The 20,227-nt window shown below is 40.6% G+C and overlaps 1 long non-coding RNA gene across 1 annotated transcript; it reads right to left on the reverse strand.

Annotated features, from left to right (window-relative positions):
• Window positions 1–6,871: 6,871 nt before the first annotated feature.
• On the reverse strand, window positions 6,872–17,226 carry LOC308487581. Its single transcript, XR_013991725.1, has 4 exons — window positions 16,834–17,226; window positions 16,689–16,737; window positions 14,349–14,473; window positions 6,872–9,468 (listed from the first exon to the last, which is right to left on the reverse strand). It is a non-coding gene; the product is annotated as an uncharacterized lncRNA (long non-coding RNA).
• Window positions 17,227–20,227: the final 3,001 nt, after the last annotated feature.

Raw genomic sequence — 20,227 nt, forward strand, 5'->3', positions numbered from 1 at the left:
AGAGATTTAAAATTACCATAGGTGAGAAACAGATACTCTCATACCCTGTTAATCTCAATGGCTATAACCTTTATTGAGGAGAATTTAGCAAATATAATAAAGTCACATATGCAAAATTAAAAAAAATTACCATAGGTGTATAGATACATGGTATCTATACACACATCTGTCCAAAATGACCACCCTTATTTCTCATGATCAAGGCCTGTACAGATCCCCAATAAATTGTTCACTGACTAAATGAATGAGTGCTCTCTAGATAATTCTATAGATAAGAGCAACACAAGGCAACAAACGATATAAGACTGTCAAAGGGTGCAAGAGTCTCCGTTTATACTTGTAATCAAGACCAGTGTGGGCCAATTAAGATGGCAAGGGCTGGCTTTGTACAGACCAGGAGCTTAAACTAGATGTCCAAGAATTACTAGGATGTGAATACAGCACCACAGGGGCAAGGCAGGCTTCTACAACTCACTAATAACTACTCTCAAATCTCCAGCAACAAAAAATGAGGGATAGAAAGGAAACTCCAATTTTCTCATCCCCAGCTCGGTTCTCTTCTACTCTGTCCAGGATTCCAACAAATAACAAAGATTCTTCTCTCCTCTCTCAAAATTCAACAGGGTCCAATTACGGCTAATGCTTCAGTTCGCAGAGACCAGATGCTTAGAATTTCTCCTACTAGTAGCTGGTGTGTTGTAGAGGCTGACCTCATGTCCTCGGGTCCCCTGCCCCTTGCACTTCTACCTATCAGTGCTGTGCATGCACAGTCCTGCAGGATCAAAGACCAGAGCCCCACAAAACAAACCTTGAAGGTAAATTTCATACAGATTACTATAGCTTATTATAACTCAAAAGACGGAACACACATTTTCATCTACCACCATTTTTTGGATAGTGATAATGAGAGCTAAGACACACCTAAAGTACCTGTTATTTGTCATCACTGTTGTGAATCCTTTATAGATGATAACCCTTCAGTCTTCAAAACACTATGAAATAGGTGTGCCGTTAATTTCCCCATTTTACAGATGAGAAAACAGAGGCATGGAAAGATCAAAGTACCAGGTTCAAAGTCACACTGCTAGGAAGTGGCGAAACCAAGATTCAGAACCAGGCAGTTTAGTTCCAGACTCCATAAACTCTTGGTTCGGCCAGACTAAAAAGCACCGTAAAAAAGACGAATTCACAATGCTGAATGAATTCAATGCAGTCAAAGGTATTGTGTCAACATCCATTACAGCCCAACCAGATTGTGGACTCTGGGCCCACATCAATAAAGCCAATTCACAATGGATTCTGAACAAAGATTTCTGATTTTCCTAACATGTTAAATCCCCAGAGGTCACCCGGACCTGGGCTAGAAAACAGGCAGCAGGCTCCTAACCCCTTTCACCTCTGAATATTTTTCTCTAGTGCATTGCTGGGGTGAAGAGTATTCTCATCGTCAACAAGCAAGGCTCTAGAGCAGATTCCCAGGGCCAAATCCTGGCTCCACCCGCCCCCAAGGCAGGATATTGAGTTGTCTCAGAGCCTCAGTTTCTTCATCTGCAAAATGGGGCTAATGATAGGACACTCAACTGGTAGGGTTTTGGGGAAAATTAAATGAGTAATGACCTCTCTAGTGCTCAGAGCAGCACCAGGCATATACCATGTCTTATACAAGTAAGTTACAATTATTATTATTGTTGTTGCTGCTTTTCTCACCAAGCACCATGTTTTTCCTTGTCACAGTTACTAACTTATATCTTATGAGAAAGATGGACGCTGTTTGCTTTAGCCTTTCTACTAATTGATCATTCAATCACAATTTTAAACGTCTGTGGAACTCTTGGTCTAATCCAGGTTCATGTCCAGATTCCCAGCATTTACTTGGCAGCTGTTAATTAATTTGTATTTTTTACTACCTATCTGGAAATTTACTTCACATTCAGATTCATCTGCTGCACATTTCAAAAATTGTGCATTTAGAATTTCATCTTAAATGAGGCAGGTGGGATCTTATATTTCGGGGAAAATGTAAAGAAAAGATGGGTTTGAATATGTTCTTATGCTATTAGTACAATATGTGCAATGTAGTCTGAAGCAATTAATACATGCTTTTCAAAAAGGCAAAACAATTGATTTGCTTTTCCATAGGACCCAAATACATCGTCCTTCAAATCAACAAAAATCAACTTGATGTACACATAGACACGATTGAGATGGTAAATTTTTGTATTATGTGTATTTTAACCCAATTTAAAAAATGTGAAAAAAATCTACTTGCTGCTACTCAGCAATAAAAAGGAATGAACTCCTGATACATACAGAACATGGATGAATTTCAAAGCATTTGGCTTAAGTGAAAGAAGTCAGACACAAAACACGAGATTCTATGGTTCCCTTTACCTGAAATTCTAGAAAAGGTGAAACTATAAGGAAAGAAAACAGGTCATTGGTTACCAGAAGTAGGGGACTGGCTTTGAGGAGGATTTTGAAGGATGAATGGAATATTTTGAAATATGATAGTAGTCAAAAGTAATCAAATGATACACTTAAAATAGGTAACTTTGTATATAAATTAAATCTCAATAAAACTGGTATAAAAAATAAGAAAAATCTACTTGATAATTAAGATGATACTTTAATTCAAATGCGCAAACTCAAACTCAGGACTAGAAACACAGCAGTGTCTGCATGAATTGTGACAAAGCCACCAGGGCGTGAGTGAATTCAGACCTCCCACTTGTTCTGTCTGATAAGCTCTAAGGCTATCTCAGGCCTTCAGGCAGAAATAGCACCCAAGAATTGCAAGGAGGACCCCTCTTCTGGAAACCTGTCCGTTTTGGCAATTTACCAAAGGTCAGAGATGCTTTTCTGAAATGTTTGCTTAGGGCCACAGATTTCAAACCCATCTTGGACGTTTGTTCTAGGAAGTGAGGCCTTGAATTTTCCTCTTATCTTCCCCAAAGTTGTCACATTCCTCTGGAGTTTAACCCCTGGTATCAGTAGGGATAATGTTCTGTGCAGAAGTTCTCCAGTCTGAGAGACTGAAAGGTACTGGGGCATTTCCCCTGGGCGTAGCCAGGAAGACTGAGGCTCTGGAAGTTCCCTTTGTCCATTGTTTCATTTGTAGTCCAGTCATCACCCAGGGGACTTTTCTTTTTACAATGCTGTGGAAGCCACTTCACAGAACTGTCCTCGCTGCACCGCAACCTCCCAAATAGAACTGTAAGTGACCTATTGATTCTTGCCTTGCGTTTCATCATTACCTGAGCTAACTTTCAGAAGGAATGTCTGGCATGTCACCCACTTTCAAAGTCACTTATGATAAAAACTGAAGCACTGGCTAGTCACATGCCAGCAACAGACAGGGCCATTGGTCTCAATTCTCTGCCCTTTATCTCCTCCAGATAGTTCTAATTACGTCACCTTTTGCATAAAAATTTTAAATGTACAATAAAGCAATCAGGGTCAAAAAAAAAACCAACAGCAACAAAAAACAACTCCCCTTGTTCTTAATTGTAAGAGAAAATGTCTATAAATGGAAATCCAGTGTTTCCTGGATCGTCTGGGTAAATTCTTTGAGGTTGGCCGGAATCCAGAAAGCAATGTTCTCTGAAGCAAGCACCCTGGCTGAAGTGGCAAGCTTCCATTTTATGCAGAAATCTAGAAGAGGTTCCCACAGCCCATGCTCAGGGAGCGGTAGAGGCCAGACCCGAATTCAAGTCATTACAGACAGAAATATTCACATCAAGTCTTGTTTACCAATACAACAAATGAGAGTAGGAGGCGAGAGAAGGGGGCACACCCTCAGAAAAAGACAAAATAGAAAAAAAAACACACAAAAAACAAGAGAGAGTGAGTGATTCTGAGAGAGGGAACTTTGGTAGACTCAGGGGTGTACCAGCTGTGTGTGCCCTTAAACTGAAATTTGCTCATCCTCTCCTGTGTGAAATGTCGATTAGTAGATTAGCGACTGCCCGTGGTTCCTCAGCCACTCCAGTACTCAGACCAGAGATACTCAGATTTGAATGAAAGGCCACAGAGCCCACTGCACTGAAAATTCTTCCCTGAGTCTTAGTGACGGGGGTCAGGGCATGACAAGATAAGCTGGAAGTGAGAGGTGTCCACCCCTGCCTTTCAGACGTCAGAAAAGAATCCAGGAAACATTTCTAAATGTGCTTCTTATTTTCAATCTGGAAAAGTAATAATTTAAATGCTGAAGTCTGGAAAATAATAGCCTTTAGAGTCTAGTGCTCTGCCTTCAGATAGGAAACTTTGGACACATTTTAAACATCTAGGGATAATTTTTGACAATTACAGTAGTGAGGGCAAAGCTGTACGGAATGTGCTGGATGTTCCCAGCTCAGTGCTGGAGCCTGGCAGGGGCTTTGGAGTTCGTTTCTCATCACCACCCTAGGAAGCAGGTGCTGTTATCATCCTCATTTTAAGGTCACTCAGGCTTCCTCACAAATCCATGCCAATACCTCTCTCTAAAATTATTATTCGGCTACAGTATAAAAACAAATTAAGCCTCTCATTGGATAAACACACCTTTTCCCCATTAAAAAACAAAAACAGAAACAATAAAAATGAATTGGATTGTCAAATAAAACATAAAATTCCTATGAATTGCAGTCTGCGGAGACCCCTCTCCTGCAGATCAGCAATAAAGGTTGGTGATGAGGGTGCATTTTCCTTTGCATATTACCTTTCGGAATCTTCAGTGCCCAATGACTTCAGATCCTTATGCAACATCCTTTTACATCATCCAATCAGGTCTCGATGGTTTTCTCTTGGTCTGATACCTTAATCCAGGTAGAAGAGCACTAGATTAAGTAACTCAATCCTTGAACTCCTTAGAATAATTGGAAATTATTTTTGGCCTGGTGCGAAGAGTCTGAGCAGTCTGAAAGAGCTGCAGGATCTAGTAACTATATCCCAGCTTCAGCGTTTCCAGGGCTGGCTTACACAGAAATCCCCAAACATTCCTGAGTGGTTTTTTCTGAGGACTCCTGCAGATTAGATCAGATTTTGGTTAAAAGGTAGAACTGTTAGATCACTGCAGTCATAGAGAAGCTACCAGAAATCAGAACAATCTAGAGACACTCTTCACTCACCTAAAAATTCCACATAGCCTCAGTACGTCTACTTCGATTTAGCAGGAGAATCAATGCAGCGGTTCAGACAACTTAAACCAAAATGACACATTTCCCTTAAGTATCTAGCTATTTTAGGTGAATGTCTTGTAGGCCTGAATTATTTGGACAATTGTTTCAGTGTTCTGCTTTTTAGTGTATAAACACACAGCAGACTAAGAGTTAACTGCCATTGTTTTATCAAAGCTGCTAATGCTTTGCTGTTTAATTATCTCAGGGTCCAAGATTAATACAACCCTTGGAAGTAATTTAGACAATCTCAGCGAAGGCAGAATACGACTACTTGGTTTTTCAGCAGAATTGTTTATATGGAATTGAATACATTTTGCATTTTGCGTACCTCAAAAGACTACAACACACACACACACAAACACACACACAGATATGCAGAGGATGTCAAAATACTCTATACACATTTTAAGAATAAAAAAATGTATTAAAATTGTAATACTCAATATATACCAATAACAAAAAATGAATACAAGTCACGTGTATATATCTTCTTGGCACCCCTGGTGCTACTTGAGCTCTAGGTAGAAAATCTCCTTTTGAATAAAAAGTGTGACTTTTATCTGGTTGGTGTGGTTTTCAGGTTTTAATCTTACCTTCAATATTTTCTAAGAGGAGAGTAATTCCAAATCTTCAGACCCCTTCAGGGCCTGATGGAAACACCATCTGAGAGGTCACTGTCCCAATACTATCGACAGTCTAATCTTTCCTGCTGAAATTTTCTAAACCATTATTAACTTTATCAATTTACATTAATAAAAATTAATTTCATGAACTTCCTTTCAGAATCAGACCTTGTCTAACCAGTCAACCACAACGTTGATTTTCCCTCCGGAACACAGACGGAGCCAGAAGAGGAATACTACATAAAAGGCCATGCTGATTCGGATCGACGTCTTCTTACACCGAATTAGGCAGGATCATACAGGAGCACTGGAGACCTTTTGGGGGCCAGTGGCCTCCATAACACTAATCTTAAATGTTTAGGGGTAAAGTCCAAAATATCCTAAAATTTATTTACTAGGATATTATGGAATTAGCACCTGTACACTTAACCAACTCTCTTTTAACTATATTTTCTAGAAGTTTTTGATCTGCTATATAAAAGCAACTTTCTTTCATTTTATTACAAGGACCTCTTAATTGGCCTTGGGTCTAGTACTTTGAATTTGCTAAACGCAAGTATATTTTCACCATTTCCCAATATTTTATGCCTTTATAAGCTTTATCTATATGTCCCTTTGCCTTTTAGACTCATCTAGTAATCTGCCCTAGTGATGATTTTGGTTGTTTTTTAGGTTTTTTCAAGCTTTCTCATGAACGTTTTTGCTTTTTTAAAAAATTTATTGGGGTGACAATGGTTAGTAAAATTACATAGGTTTCAAGTGTACAATTCTGTAATACATCATCTATATTTTACATTGTGTGCTCACCACCCAGAGTCGGTTCTCCTTCCATCACCATATATTTGACCCCCTTTATCCTTTTCTACCACCCTCCTCCCCCCTTACCCTCTGGGTAACCACTAAACTGTTGTCTCTGTCTATGAGTTTTTGTTTCTTTGTTTGTTTGTCTTGTTCCTTTTAGTTTTATATCCCACATTTGAGTGAAGTCATATGGTTCTCGACTTTCTCTGTCTGACTTATTTTGCTTAGTAGCATGATAATCTCAAGATCCATCCATGTTGTCACAAATGGCAGTATTTCATTTTTTCTTATGGTTGAGTAATATTTTACTGTATATATGTACCATATCTTCTTTATCCAATCATCTATTGAAGGACACGATGATTGTTTCCATGTCTTGGCCACTGTAAATAAAGCGGCAATGAACATCAGAATACATTTATCTTTATGGATAAATGTTTTCAGACTTTTGTGGTAGATACACAGGAGAGGGATTGCTGGGTCATATGGTGACTCTATTCTTAATTTTTTGAGGAACCTCCATACTGTTTTCCATAGCGGTTGTACCAATTTACATTCCTGCTAACAGTGTGTAAGGGTTTCTTTTTCTCCACAGCCTCTCCAACACTTATTATTATTTGTCTTGTTGATGATAGCCATTCTAACACGTGTGAGGTGATGTCTCATTGTGGTTCTGATTTGCATTTCCCTAATAGCTAGTGAAGTTGAGTATCTTTTCATGTATCTGTTGGCTGTTTGTATGTCTTATTGGGAGAAGCGTCTGTTTCATGAACGTCTTGACAAACAGAGATTGTAAAAGCTTCTTACATTTGAATATGCCACAGCTTACAGTCATCTTCCTAACATTTTTAATTTAGATAAGATATAATTCCCCTCATAATTTTAATATTTAAACTGAGATAAAGAAAGGTGAGATTTGACCTGCTTGGGAGAAAAACAATTCTAACACTGAAATTCCCTCATTTTATTAAAATAATAGCATAGATCACCAAAGCTATAAATTCATGCAACTAAGAGAGATTAACATGAATATAAAAGAATGACATATAATTATAACAAGAATGGTAAAAGAAAAATTAAACTTCAAAATGAGATGCTCCTTACGGAAAGCATTTTTGTGTTTTAAATTTTACAAGTGGTTTATTGTTTGTTTTGTTTTCTTACATAAACTTTTTCATCGAGGCCTAAGGTGTACGATCATTTTCAATCTTCCAGTTTTAGATGTGCATTTGAAAACTGCTACTTTATGTTTAGAACTTGACAATGATGAAATAAAGAGACCTGCACTTAAAACCAACAGTATTAATGGAAGAGAGAAAGAGACAGTCCAGATTCTCAGTGGCTCTCGGCATCCATCTTCTTAGTCTCAACACAGAAAAGTTTCCTCCAACCCTGATGGTCCATAAATTAGTCATTTAATCAAGTGTTTGCCGCCCCCTGGAACATCCACACTCACCAATCTAGGTAATTTTTAAAAAAGTTATTGCAGTTTTATTTCCTATTTTTCACATTTATTTTTAATGCTGGAAAAGAACTTTTATAGAAACAGGTATCCATTCTTTTTAGAGTTTGCAAACTTGCAGTCACAAACTTCTAAGTTTTCCATCAGCTAGGATGCATTTAGCTGCAAGGAATAGAAATCTCATGTCAAAGTGGTTTTTACAATGAGCAAATTTATAGGCTCACATAATCGAAAATCCAGAGTTTGAGTGGAAAATAGGGTTAAATTATCCTGTGGTCCAATGATACCATCAAGATGCAAGTTCTATCTTGCTCTTCCATCATCCAGAGTCCACTTCATTTGAAGGCTGGTTCCCCTCATGGTTGTAGACTGGTGGCCAGTTACAATCAGGGTTATATGCTTCCTTATTCATATAAGGGGGAAGAGATCAAATCCCTTTCCCCCAAACTTCAAACAAAAATCTTTCCTCTTCATAAGGCCAATTTAGCTCATATGCTTGTCACTGAACCAATAACCTATCACCAGGAAAATGCTTTACACTGATTGGTTTAAATCTCAATACCCTAATCACTGGCAAGAGGAATGAGAGAAGCGTGATTGGCGTAGGCCAGAGGTCAGCAAACATGGTGAGCCAAATCCTGCCCACCAGCTGCTTCTGTACAGTTTTATTACAGCTACACTCTTCCTCTACCTTTTATCCATGGCTATTTTTACACTTTTGCACTACAACAGCAGAGTTCAGTGGTTGTTAACAGAGACCACAGGCCCCATAAATCCTCAAATATTTACTACTGCCTGGCCTTTTACAGAAAAAGTTTGCCAACTCTGGCTTGGGTCAACATGGGCCCGCTTTGGAGCTGATTCCAGTCCCCTAAATCATGAAACACGAGAGAAAGTTGGACCCAGTGGGGTCAGGGTACGTCCCTCACATGTCAACCTAAGGGGATTTTTTTTCCTCTTGTTTTTCCCTGAGCTGAAAATAGATAAACACAGCAGCTTTGAAATGAAACACTTTGTTTTTGAAGTCCATTGATTTATCTCTCTTCTAGATTCATTGATAACGGTCCCTTTCATTGATCTGTGTTCCAACCCTGCCTGTATGGTGTTTTTTCCTTTTTTTCCTCAGTCATCTTCAAGTTATTTGTTAATTCCATGGGACCAGATTACTGAATTCTCTTCCAGATTTTCAACCCACCAACAGTGTTAAATGGAATTCTCCAGAGTCCTGCCGCAGTTGTAGAAGAAAGCTCCCACAAACCAGGGGACTGCTTTGCAACGCCCGGTCAGTCACAGGAAGAAACTCTGCCGACGTTCATATTGTGATTGTTCCAGGTAAGCGATTTCCTGCCAAAACAGCAAGCAGACCTTTCTTTTTTCAGTAGTTTTTCTTGTTGATTTCTGTTGTGACAGGAGCAATACATGTTCACTGTGGAAACATTAGAAAACATAGATAACCAAAGGGAGAGGGGGGAAACGGTCACCATCCCACACCCCAGGGAACTTTTAAAACATGCCGTGGCTGGTTCCACCAGCACAATCTCCCCTTCAAGTAATCTAAATTAGCTTTGACTTTTCTAGCAGGAAGTCATGATGGAATATTTTATTTTTTCAGCCCCCTATCTTTATGAAGTTACTGAATGGATCTATTCTTTGACTCGCCTTTTGAAGGGTTTTTGTTAAGTGGTGAACTTTCTGCGCATTTATGAAAAAGGGCAGAGTTTGAGAAGTTTCTGTTTCAAATTGCTTTCTCAATGGCTCATATACATCTTTTGCAAACATGAAAGAGAACCCACATCTCTTCACTTGGGCTGGTACGTACAATTTCACCTTATTTTGTAAATAAAAGGGAGCCAACCTTTCTGAAGTACAGGGCTGGGAAAACATGCTCAGCGTCACAAATCCTCATTTAGGCACACCTGTGGGTTTGCTAATGCTCATTACAAAAACCACTTGAAAATGCCCCAAGATTGGGTTGTTTCCAAGACATCAGATGAGTACAACATTAGGTTTACGGCTAGAATAGACTATAGGATGGGAGACAGTATCACCCGAAGTCTCTGCGGAGATCTGAGTGTGGGATCCCTGCCAACGCTATAATTAGAAACCAGGCATGACTTCAGAGAGTCAAGCTTTCCTGCCCTGCTCACGGCACCCACCCCACCTCCATTATTTCTCTATCAAGTCCACAGAGTACAACTTCCACCATGGATCGCAATAATTCTGGCCATTAATATCCTAAGGAGAATTCCTGTTGAGGAGAGTAGGAGGCCCTGAATGCCTGGAAGAGAAGGCGTGAATGGGGGAGAAAAGTACACAAACGACAGAGGTTAAAAGAACACTGGCTCTGAGGCCAAGACTGTCTGGGTTTTTATCCCAGCTTCAGCCACCCTTACAAGCGCAGTGATCTTGAATTCTCTCGGTCTGATTTTCTTCACGGATAAAATAATAACAATAGCATCCACCTACTTCATAGGGTTGGCTGCTGAAAGGTGAAAGGCAATAAATGGACTGAAAACCTAGCACAGTAGACTCTGTAAGTATTGCCTCTTATTTGTACGAGGGGAAAGGGTCCCAAATGGGGCAGCTAGGAGCTTTAGGACATACTTCTCTTCACAGCACTGTGTGCTTGTGTTGTCCATATTTACAGGGTTCTGATGGCCCAAATTGCCCGATTCATGGTCAGACTTTCTGCATCAGACTGACTCTATGACATCAGTGGGGTTTACCATTCAGTCAAGTGATTCAAAAAAAAATTGATTTGATATTTCAGTAAATCTATATAGATTTATTGAAAAAATTGAGTGTATAGCACAAAGAATTGCCACATACCCCACATCCAGTTTCGCCTATTCCATTTTACATTAGAATGCTATATTTATTACAATTAATGCACCAATATTGATACATTATTGATACTAACACAATTGATACTAATACAATATTGATACTAACGTTTATATTTTATTCAGATTTCTACCTAATGTCTTTTTCTGTTTCAGGATTGCATACAGGGTACTGCGTTATTTACTAGTCATGTTTCCTTAGGCTTCTCTCAGCTGTGAGTTTTTCAGACTGTTCATATTTTGATGACCTTGATACTTTTGAGGAGTACTGGTCATGTGTTTTGTAGAATGTCCCTTAACTGGGATTTGTCTGATATTTTCCTCATCATTAGACTGTGGTTCTGGGTTCTGGGGAGGAAAACCACAAAGGTACGTGCCATTTTCATTTCATCAAAGGTACATGACATTAGCGTAAGTTGACCTTGATCACCTGGCTGAGGTCTCGTTTGCCAGGTTTCTCCACTGTAAAGTTACTCTTTTCTCCCTCTTTCTACATTGGACTCTGCAAGGAAGTCACTACACGCTGCCCACAATTAAGGAGTGGGAGTTACTCTCCATCTCCTCGAGGGCAGAGTATACATAAATTATTTGGAATTCTTCTGCATGGGAGACTTGCCTTTTCTCAAGTAATTTTTCTAGGCTAATCTTTGCTTGAATGAATTCATTTTTACCAAACACCGCTGAAAAATAGTCTAAAGCCAACCTCCCCTAAATTGATGTCCTTAAAACTCACCACTTTCTGTAATTAAACATTCATATTTGGAGTGTTCCCAAGCTAGGCATGGGGGACATATGACAAAAACAAAGATTTCTAAAACCTGACTTAATCTTCTTTTAGTCAACAAATGCCAGCTCTGGAATTAGCAATTCTTTGCTAACCCTCTACGGAAAGGCCTGAAAATGAATAAGGACTTAAAAATAAAATGAGTGGGATGGTCAAAGCCAATATGAATGAAAAGCTGTGAGCCAAGAGGAAAAGCAGCCTTTGGCAAGTTTGAACTGGTTACCTCAGCATGTCCTGAAAATGTGCTTTCTGTATTCCAGGCCATTTGGAGGCTCCTTTTGTAGGCATGACTCCTGGTCCTTCTCAAAAAGGAAGCTATTTCTATGCTTCTGCTAACACACAATCTTTAGATTGATCAGCATTAACATGCTCTTAAAAATCTCTCTCTCTCTCTCTCTCTCTCTCTTTCTCTCTCTCTTACACACACACACACACACACACAAACACACACACACACACACCCATCACCACCACACAACTTGAGAATAAACTCCATGTCTTAGCAGTAGAATGATTACAATTAGAATAATTGGCTAGGTAGCTGAAAATCCATTTGAACTTTTCCTTAGAAAGACTTCTTAGTAAAACTTAAAAAGTACGTGTTTGGGGTTGTTTATTTGAAGGAAAATGGCCGAAGATGATTGTTGGATCAGCCTAGAAGGTTTCTATATCTGTTTGGTCAGATCAAACTTCAGTGACCTTTGTTTCCATTCTATCAGGATTTTTTAATTTTGTTTTTCGTTTGGTCTTAAAGCAATTCAGAATTGGCTTCCAAAGCGTAGGCTTGCAGAAATAAGCGGGTATTTGTTCATTTCTCCAAAATTTACCTCAAGACAGAGAGACCTGGAATGTGCTCAGCAGGTTCCTTTTACTCCCCCTGAGCTTGGGCACAGCCCTGGTGGCAGCATTCCACAGTGATGACACATTGCTTTGGAAACCCACCCATTGCATAGCATAGAACAGCATCTGTTCCCAGTGGTAGAGGCCTGGATCCTGTCCTCTCCTGTCCTGCAGTGCTTTCACAAACACCTGAGGCCCTCAGTTTGATCTATTACCTCCGGCCATTAAAATGAGCAGAAGGAAAAAAAACCTTGACCAGCTCCCATGTAACCGTGGTAAAGATTTTTAAAAGGAACGACCCTGACCCATTCCGAGCCTCCTCAATTTCCCACTTCCTATAAACGCAGCAAATGGAGAGTCCCTGACGAAACAGAAAGTTCAGGAAAGAAGATGTTGGGGTTGAACACGGTTTCTAGTTAACGAAACCCCTGCTAACGGTTTTTTCTAAACTATGGCAACACCCTTTTCAGATTAAGGCCTTCATGCCTTCATGGAACAAATAGGGGCCCTCTCTGTGTCACCCACATTGTCTAAAGCATGATTATCATCAGCTTTCTGGAACATTTTGGATCTTGATTATTCTTAACTATTATTTTTACTCTTCAGCAGAACAGTTGATACAGACAGTGTCAGCTGAATTTTTGCCCATCCTCTGACCTCACTTTGAAATTTTAGATAGTTCTTTGTCTTTTTTTTTAGTGAGATAATTTATATGAATTTACATTCTTGAGATATTGTTCTTGTCAATGAACTCAATTGCTAATAAAAAAAAATCCAGTTAAATGAAAGGTTCTGATTAAGGATTCCTGGGTAAATGGTTTTCACATTCTTTCCAGTGACGTACACATGAAAGAAGGGCATGGCAACCACACACACAAAAATAAATAAAAATACAGTAATCTGACATTTGATCAGACCAATCCAATATCCCCTCTTCAACCACTGGCTTTTCAGAAATTACTCACGTGTGCTTCATCAACCCCAAATATGTACGTTTATCTTCTCTGGGGATTCAAACCCATCCTTGTCTATCAAGGAGTCTCACCAGATGTCCCAGTCATGTGTCTGTGCACAGGATGTAGAGAGTCAGGGCATCTATGAGTCATGATGGGTCATTCATGGTCTATGGGCTACCAGTGATTTCATTCAGCTTCATTTGAGAAATAAAACTTGTGGACAGTTTACTAAGCTGGATTCAATAGGGACAGGATTGAAAGAGACAAATCTGACTGCTTAACCAAACAAACTCTCTAGCAGAACACAGCCTACTCCCTCCTGCAATCGCATTTAGCTCTTGCCGTTCCAAGGAACGGCACCTCTCCCACAACCTCAGTGGCAAACACCCAATCCCTAATCACTACCTCTGATTCTTGAAAGTCAGTCTCTCTACTGCCCAAACTTTAATAATACCTCATCCCCCCTGGGACCTACAATTCACTGAACCTACCACCTTTGTGCTTCTCCCACCCCCTCTTGCCCTCCTAGCCCTCCTCACACATTTTCAAAGTCATGGTCAGTCATGAGAATCCCTCCCTTAGAATTCCATTAGACAACCACACGCAACTTGCCGTCACATGATGAATTCATGCTCATGAGCCACAGTCAGGCTCGGAGCAATCAGACCCCATTTCCCTACCCTTCCCATTGGTTCTCCTATCCTTCTTGAAGACTATTTCACACTTTCTCCTTTTCTTCACACCTCTCACACCTCCTCCCCCATCTCACTCACTGCTAACATCTGTTTCCGAAGACTGAGAAAATAGAAACCCCCAAAAGAGAAGCTTGTACCACCACATCCAACAGCCTGCCCACCTTTTCACTGTCCCCGCTGTGCCATACCTCATCTAAGGCCAGCAGGAGGACTCATTCCTTCCCCTTCTCCAGGACAGCATTCCACCCTCTGGAGAAGAATTCTTCACTCTCCTGTATCACTGGCTTTTCTTTATCTTCTGAATTTTTCCCATCTTAAAAAAAAAAACAAAAAAAAGAGCCCACATTAGAGAAGTTAATTTAACTTCTGCCCTATTTTTCTGCCTCCTTTTAGAGTTGTGTCCCTTTCAACATCAAAAGAGTTGTCCAAACTTGGTGCTCTCTGGTTTCTTTCCTACCCCTCTCTCTTGAAGCTGCTCCAGTTACATTTTAAGAACCTTCTCCACCCACTGCTATCAGGCCTTTGTCTCCACCACTCCACTGAACCTGTCCCTGCCCAGGCCTTCGGGACAGCCATGTCGTAAACCCCAATGGCTAATTCTCAGTCTCCATCTTCATGGATCTATCAGCATCATTGGACATAACAGGCTGTTCCTTTCTCCTGAAAACACTTTTCTTGGTTTCCAGGACATCATGTGGCTTATCTTCTACCACACAAGTCATCCCTTCTTGGTCTCCTTTGATGGTTCTTTCTCATCTTTTTGACCTCTTAACACAGAAGTGCCCTCTTAACACAGAAGAAGGCACCCAGGGCTCAGGCCGTGGACCTCATCTCTTTTCCATCTACGCTTGCTTCCTTGGTTTTCTCAGCTAGTCTCATCGCTTTAAGCATATCCGCTGATGACTTTAAAATTTTATCTTTACTCTGCTGGCACAGCTCCCCTGAATTCTTAGGCTCATATGCAACTGCCTAATTGAAATATCCATTTGGGTGGGTAATTAATATTCCTGATGTAATACCGGGCTGAGCTCCTGATATTCTGTCCTCTTGCCTCTTCGGCTCAGTCATCCCATGCTTTGGGCCCTCAGTCCAAGCACCTTAACGTCATTCTTGACTCTTCTCTTTCTCTCTCAGCAAATCTTGCCATCTCACTCAACCTTCAGAACATCATCAGAACTGGACCACTTCTCATCACCTCCACTGCAGTGGCCGCCGTGCGCTAAGCCCTCCTCAGATTTTGCATAGATTACTGTGTCTCATCTCCCTTCCTATCTCATCTCCCTGCTTTGGTCCTTGCCCACCCCCCCTTTAGTCTACCTTAAAGGGGTAGACTAAAGTCAGACCACTCCTATTACAGTATAATTCGCATCACATCACACCTTATTACCAAAGCTTCTGATGGCATTTCATCTCCGTCAGCGTAAAGGCCAACGTCCTTGTCACAGCCTCATCATCCTAGACTGTGTGTCCTGCCCGCCTCGAATCCCCTCTTACCTGCCTGTCCTCCTTCTCCCTCACGCTCAGCCACGTGGCCGCTTCCGCTCTGGGAACTTCACACTTCCTAGTACCTCTACCAGGATATCTCCAGCTATCCATGGGGTTCAGGTCTTTACTCAAATGCCATCTTCTTCGTGAGACTTTCTCAACCATCTTGTATGAAAATTGCAAGCTGCATCCCACATCCCAAACACTTTCTTTTCTTTCTTGCTTTATTTTTCTCCATAGAACTTTCTACCCTACTAGACATCGATGTGCCACGTAGAGGCGATATAATGTGGTAGTTGAGATACAGGTAGGTGATGGAGTTAGTTTGCCTGAGTTGAAGGCCTGGCTATGTCACTGGCCAGGTAGAATCTCTGTGTTCTTCATTTTATTTCTCATCTATAAAATGGGAATAATAATAGGACTCGCCCCTCAGGTTGCAGACTTAATATTTATCAAGTTCTTAAAACAGCATCTGGAACGTAGTAATTGCTACATGGTTAGCTAACACTTACGTATTTCATCCATCTTTTGTTTATTAGGCCTCCCCTACTAGAATGTAAGTTCCGTAAGGGCAGGGTTTTTGTTTTGCATTGGTTTGGTTTTTCTTTTTTTTCTGCTTTCTATATTGCCATATCCCTACCACATAGGACAGGCCATCACACAGAGGTACTTAGTACAGAGATGTAAAATGGACAGGAAATCAAAGTTTCTTATCTCGAGAGTTAGTAAGAAAAACTTGCTAAAAATTTGCTTACTATTAACACAACGAACAGAACTAGAGCTACCCTATTGCAGACGCTGGCATAGGCCTAGGTAACTTTGTGTTAATCATTCTGAGGGTGGCAAGCTTCTCTCCTAGGTTAGTCCAGAAAGTCACAGAATAGACTCTCAGCGTGCATTGGTTCTATTGTTTTATGACTACATCGACAACTATCAAAAATTGTTTTCCTTTGATAAAAGGGAACTAAGTGGGGTGTTCTCATTCTAAATTGAAGCTCCTCTCAGTGTTTTCTGCCAAGAATATTCTTCACAGTGCCACTTACCAGAGCAAATATCCACAGGGTTCTCTGGGGTCTCCAGTGAAATGGGCTCCTAAATAAAACACAGTATTATTATCCTCCACCATCTCACAGGCTCCAGAAATGGACTCAGAAGGGTAAGCTTAAGAGTTGAGATCTTTTAACTCACTGAAATAGCCTTGCTTCTGTCATTGTTGCTGTTTTGTTTTAATAAACGCAAACTGAGCACCAGGTTTTGCCTGAAACATCAGGGACTGCTCCCTTGCTGTCCAGAGTGTATGTTCTAAGTACAGTGTGCGCTCAGAGCAGGCTGGAGCGTGACAGCAACTCCAAACGACTCCAGGATCGGACTGTCTCTGGTATGCACTTTCCTGAGGACAGGAGTGAAGGGAGTTCTATTTTAAGAAGCGATGTTTAAGTGAGTTTTGCCTCTTCCATTTATGAGATAAAAACGTTCCATGAAGAGAACAGCTAAGGCTCTGCTCAGTCAAGCCATGCCCCGTTGCCCCAGTGAATCCACACCTTGGGGCGCTCTTTCTTCCTTCTGCAGAAGTCTGATTCTGCAGCCTCTGGGCGCATTCTGGGGGCTGGGCACTCCCATCTGAGCCGCACCCACAGTCGTCATGCAGTGAGCACAGCAAACAGGTTCTCGCGGTGGCTGAGGTGTCTGCCCTGGAAAGGAAGTCCAGTCATGCACACGCCCAATGACACAGTGACATAAAGGAAGCAACTGCTCTGCCTTCCCCAGCTTAAAATAAATATAACAGCTCCACTGTCGTTGGGTTTCCCGTGTGGAGGTGACAGAGCTCCTGAGCCCCTTTCCAGCTCTTTACTTACTTTTGCATTCATGATCCTATATATTTTTTAAAAGAAGGCCCCAAATTGTACAAGCATCTGGCCCCACAAAGATTTAGTTGACCTGACTATACTAAATGTCTAGTTTCACACACGTACCCATTTATGTGAACCACTCTGTAAGGTTGTGCCAGCTCCATGTATGGGACATACAGGCAAGGTTGAGAGACTTAGCTGAGGGCATACAGTGAACTTGTCCATGAACTGTGGCCACTTGATAGGGCCTAAGGTTGAAATTGAACTTCTTTTGGTGTCTTCAGGTATATTTGCTGGATATCCTAATTTCAAATGCATCTCCCACCATTGACGACTGGGCTCTCTTTTATCTTATGCTTGAGGAACCATTCAGAGCAAGCTCACCAAATTCGTAGCATTGGACAGTAATGATGAATCATAAAAAGTCTAGTCTAGTCCATCATCTTTCGGTCTGTTCACAGCTAGTAGATAGAAATTATTACTTAGAAGATCTTGGGGAAAGTGATTAAATCAGCTGGAATGAAAATACTTATATTAAAAGATTATAAAAACAGATCTGTCAGTCTCCACCTACTTTTTAAGAAGGCTTGTGTACTCCATCGATGGAATGTCTTGGCTAATTAACCCATTCGGAGTTAATAAAATACTTAGAGTTTCTTGGTAGTTTTAAGAAGAACAGAGAAGAGCTAAGGTTGGCTATCTCTAACTGTTATTAGCACAGGTACGCACTGAACTTCTTTCTTCCCAATTCAAAGATGTGACAGCCTGTCTCCTAGCAAGGTGAGCTGAAAGCAAAGATGATGCCTCGTTGGGTCCACCATGCAGACACGTAGGACGTACCAGCAATGAAGGGTATAACACAAGGGAGAAAATTGTTGAGAACCACGACATAACACTCTCTGATGCTCTAGATAGCATCAGAATCCCCTGGATGGGGCTTGTTAAACCACAGATTACAGCCTTATCCCCACCCCTGAATTTCTCATTCAGTGGGTCTGGGGTGGGTTCTGAGAATGTGCATTTCTAAGAAGTTACCAGGCGAAGCAGAGGTGGCCGGTCCCAGGGCCTGACTTTGAGAACCACTGCTCGAGGAGATGTTCTGAGGCCACGGTGCTATGTGAATACAAACTTCACTTTATTACATATTCAACTCTCATAAAGCTCCGCACGAGAGCACAAGAAAGCCACAATAGTTGTTTTTGCCAGCCCTCTCTTGGACTCTAGGGAGACACCAATAGGCTAACAATGGTTTGGTAATTACCTTTATGATCCCAACACTGCAAGATCTTTCTACTCTGGACCCTGATTAATGACCAGGCACTTCTTTACAGCCTCGATTAAGAAATGAGAGTTTGAAACAAATAATTTGCCATGGTATCTTACAGAAGCACAGTGTCATACTGCAAGAGCAGCCAACAGTAATCAATCAAAAACCGGAACGTGGAAAATGAACACAGAGCACAAGAGTTCTCCCTGGGGTTAGAGACCATAGGGCTGGGGTTCCAGAACAACCTTAATACACAGAGAGCAATGGATGGGAGGAAAACCCGACCACTCAGTTGCACATCACCGAATTCTCTGTCCATGCATTTTCATATCAGTGTCCCCAAACCCATTTCCCAGATCGCATTCTCGCCAACATAGCTAAAAATATGCTCTGTCATACAAATATAATTTGTCCTTCAGAGACTTCCAGTGATGAACAGTCCTGAGCATTCATTTGTTTAATATATTTATATAAATATACATTATATATTTTTATATATTTTAGAACTATATCAAGATAAAAAATATAAAACACATGCGTATATTACATATAAAGTATACCGTTAAATAAACCATCCCTGTGCATGTTTACCAACATGCTTATGTATTCCTGTTTTATAAGAGATATGGCTTCTTCTGTTTTTGTTTGTATGACTTTTATGTTTTGTTTTCTTGCCTCCCTACTTAAGTAATTTTCTCAAAGTAGCAATAATTGCCTTTGTCACCGTGTTAACCCCTTAGGTACCAGTACTAGGTGGGCTGCAAGAGCAATGGGTGCTCCAAAACTATCTGTCGATAATGCATAAAACAGGCAGCCATCTGTGGGGAGGCAACAGGCCTGGTTACCTACAGCCAACTAGCTTAATGAACTATTTGCTTAACAGTCAGCACCATTTTTCAGTTTTGCATTCATTTCATGGTCTATTTTGTTGGTGGTGGTGGTGGGAGCTATTAGTATTTCAAGAATTAACAAAACCTAACTGTGCTCCTAGGAGAAGTGGCTGATTCAAGGATTAGGGCAGAGAAAATGCAAGATGAACCTGAAATGTCTTGATGTGCCAAAAGTAAGACCAGGTTCAAAGAATGATGGGATGTATCAAAAGGTCACAGGGGCCAGCTGTAAGGTACTCCCTCCCCCTGGCCAACTACAGGACATTTAAGAATCAAAATAAATATCAAGAACAACTTATTGTAACTCATTATCATTAAATAAAACAGGAATCCGTGACCCTAAAATGATATAAATCAATATATATACATATATGCATATATGTATATATAAAATGGGGGAGAAGAAAAAGCTCTACCTCACAGTAGAATGCCAATTATTACATATAGAAAGAATGATGGAATTAGGAAATCTCCATTTGGCAGCCATCATCAATGGATACTAAAACTAGTCAGTAAAAGTATAAAAAGTAACAGGATATTTATAGTCTCAAAGAATCTCCTCATAAGATCCTCAT

Source organism: Rhinolophus hipposideros, assembly GCF_964194185.1.
Source record: "Rhinolophus hipposideros genome assembly, chromosome: 19".
NCBI classification, from domain to species: Eukaryota; Metazoa; Chordata; class Mammalia; order Chiroptera; family Rhinolophidae; genus Rhinolophus; species Rhinolophus hipposideros.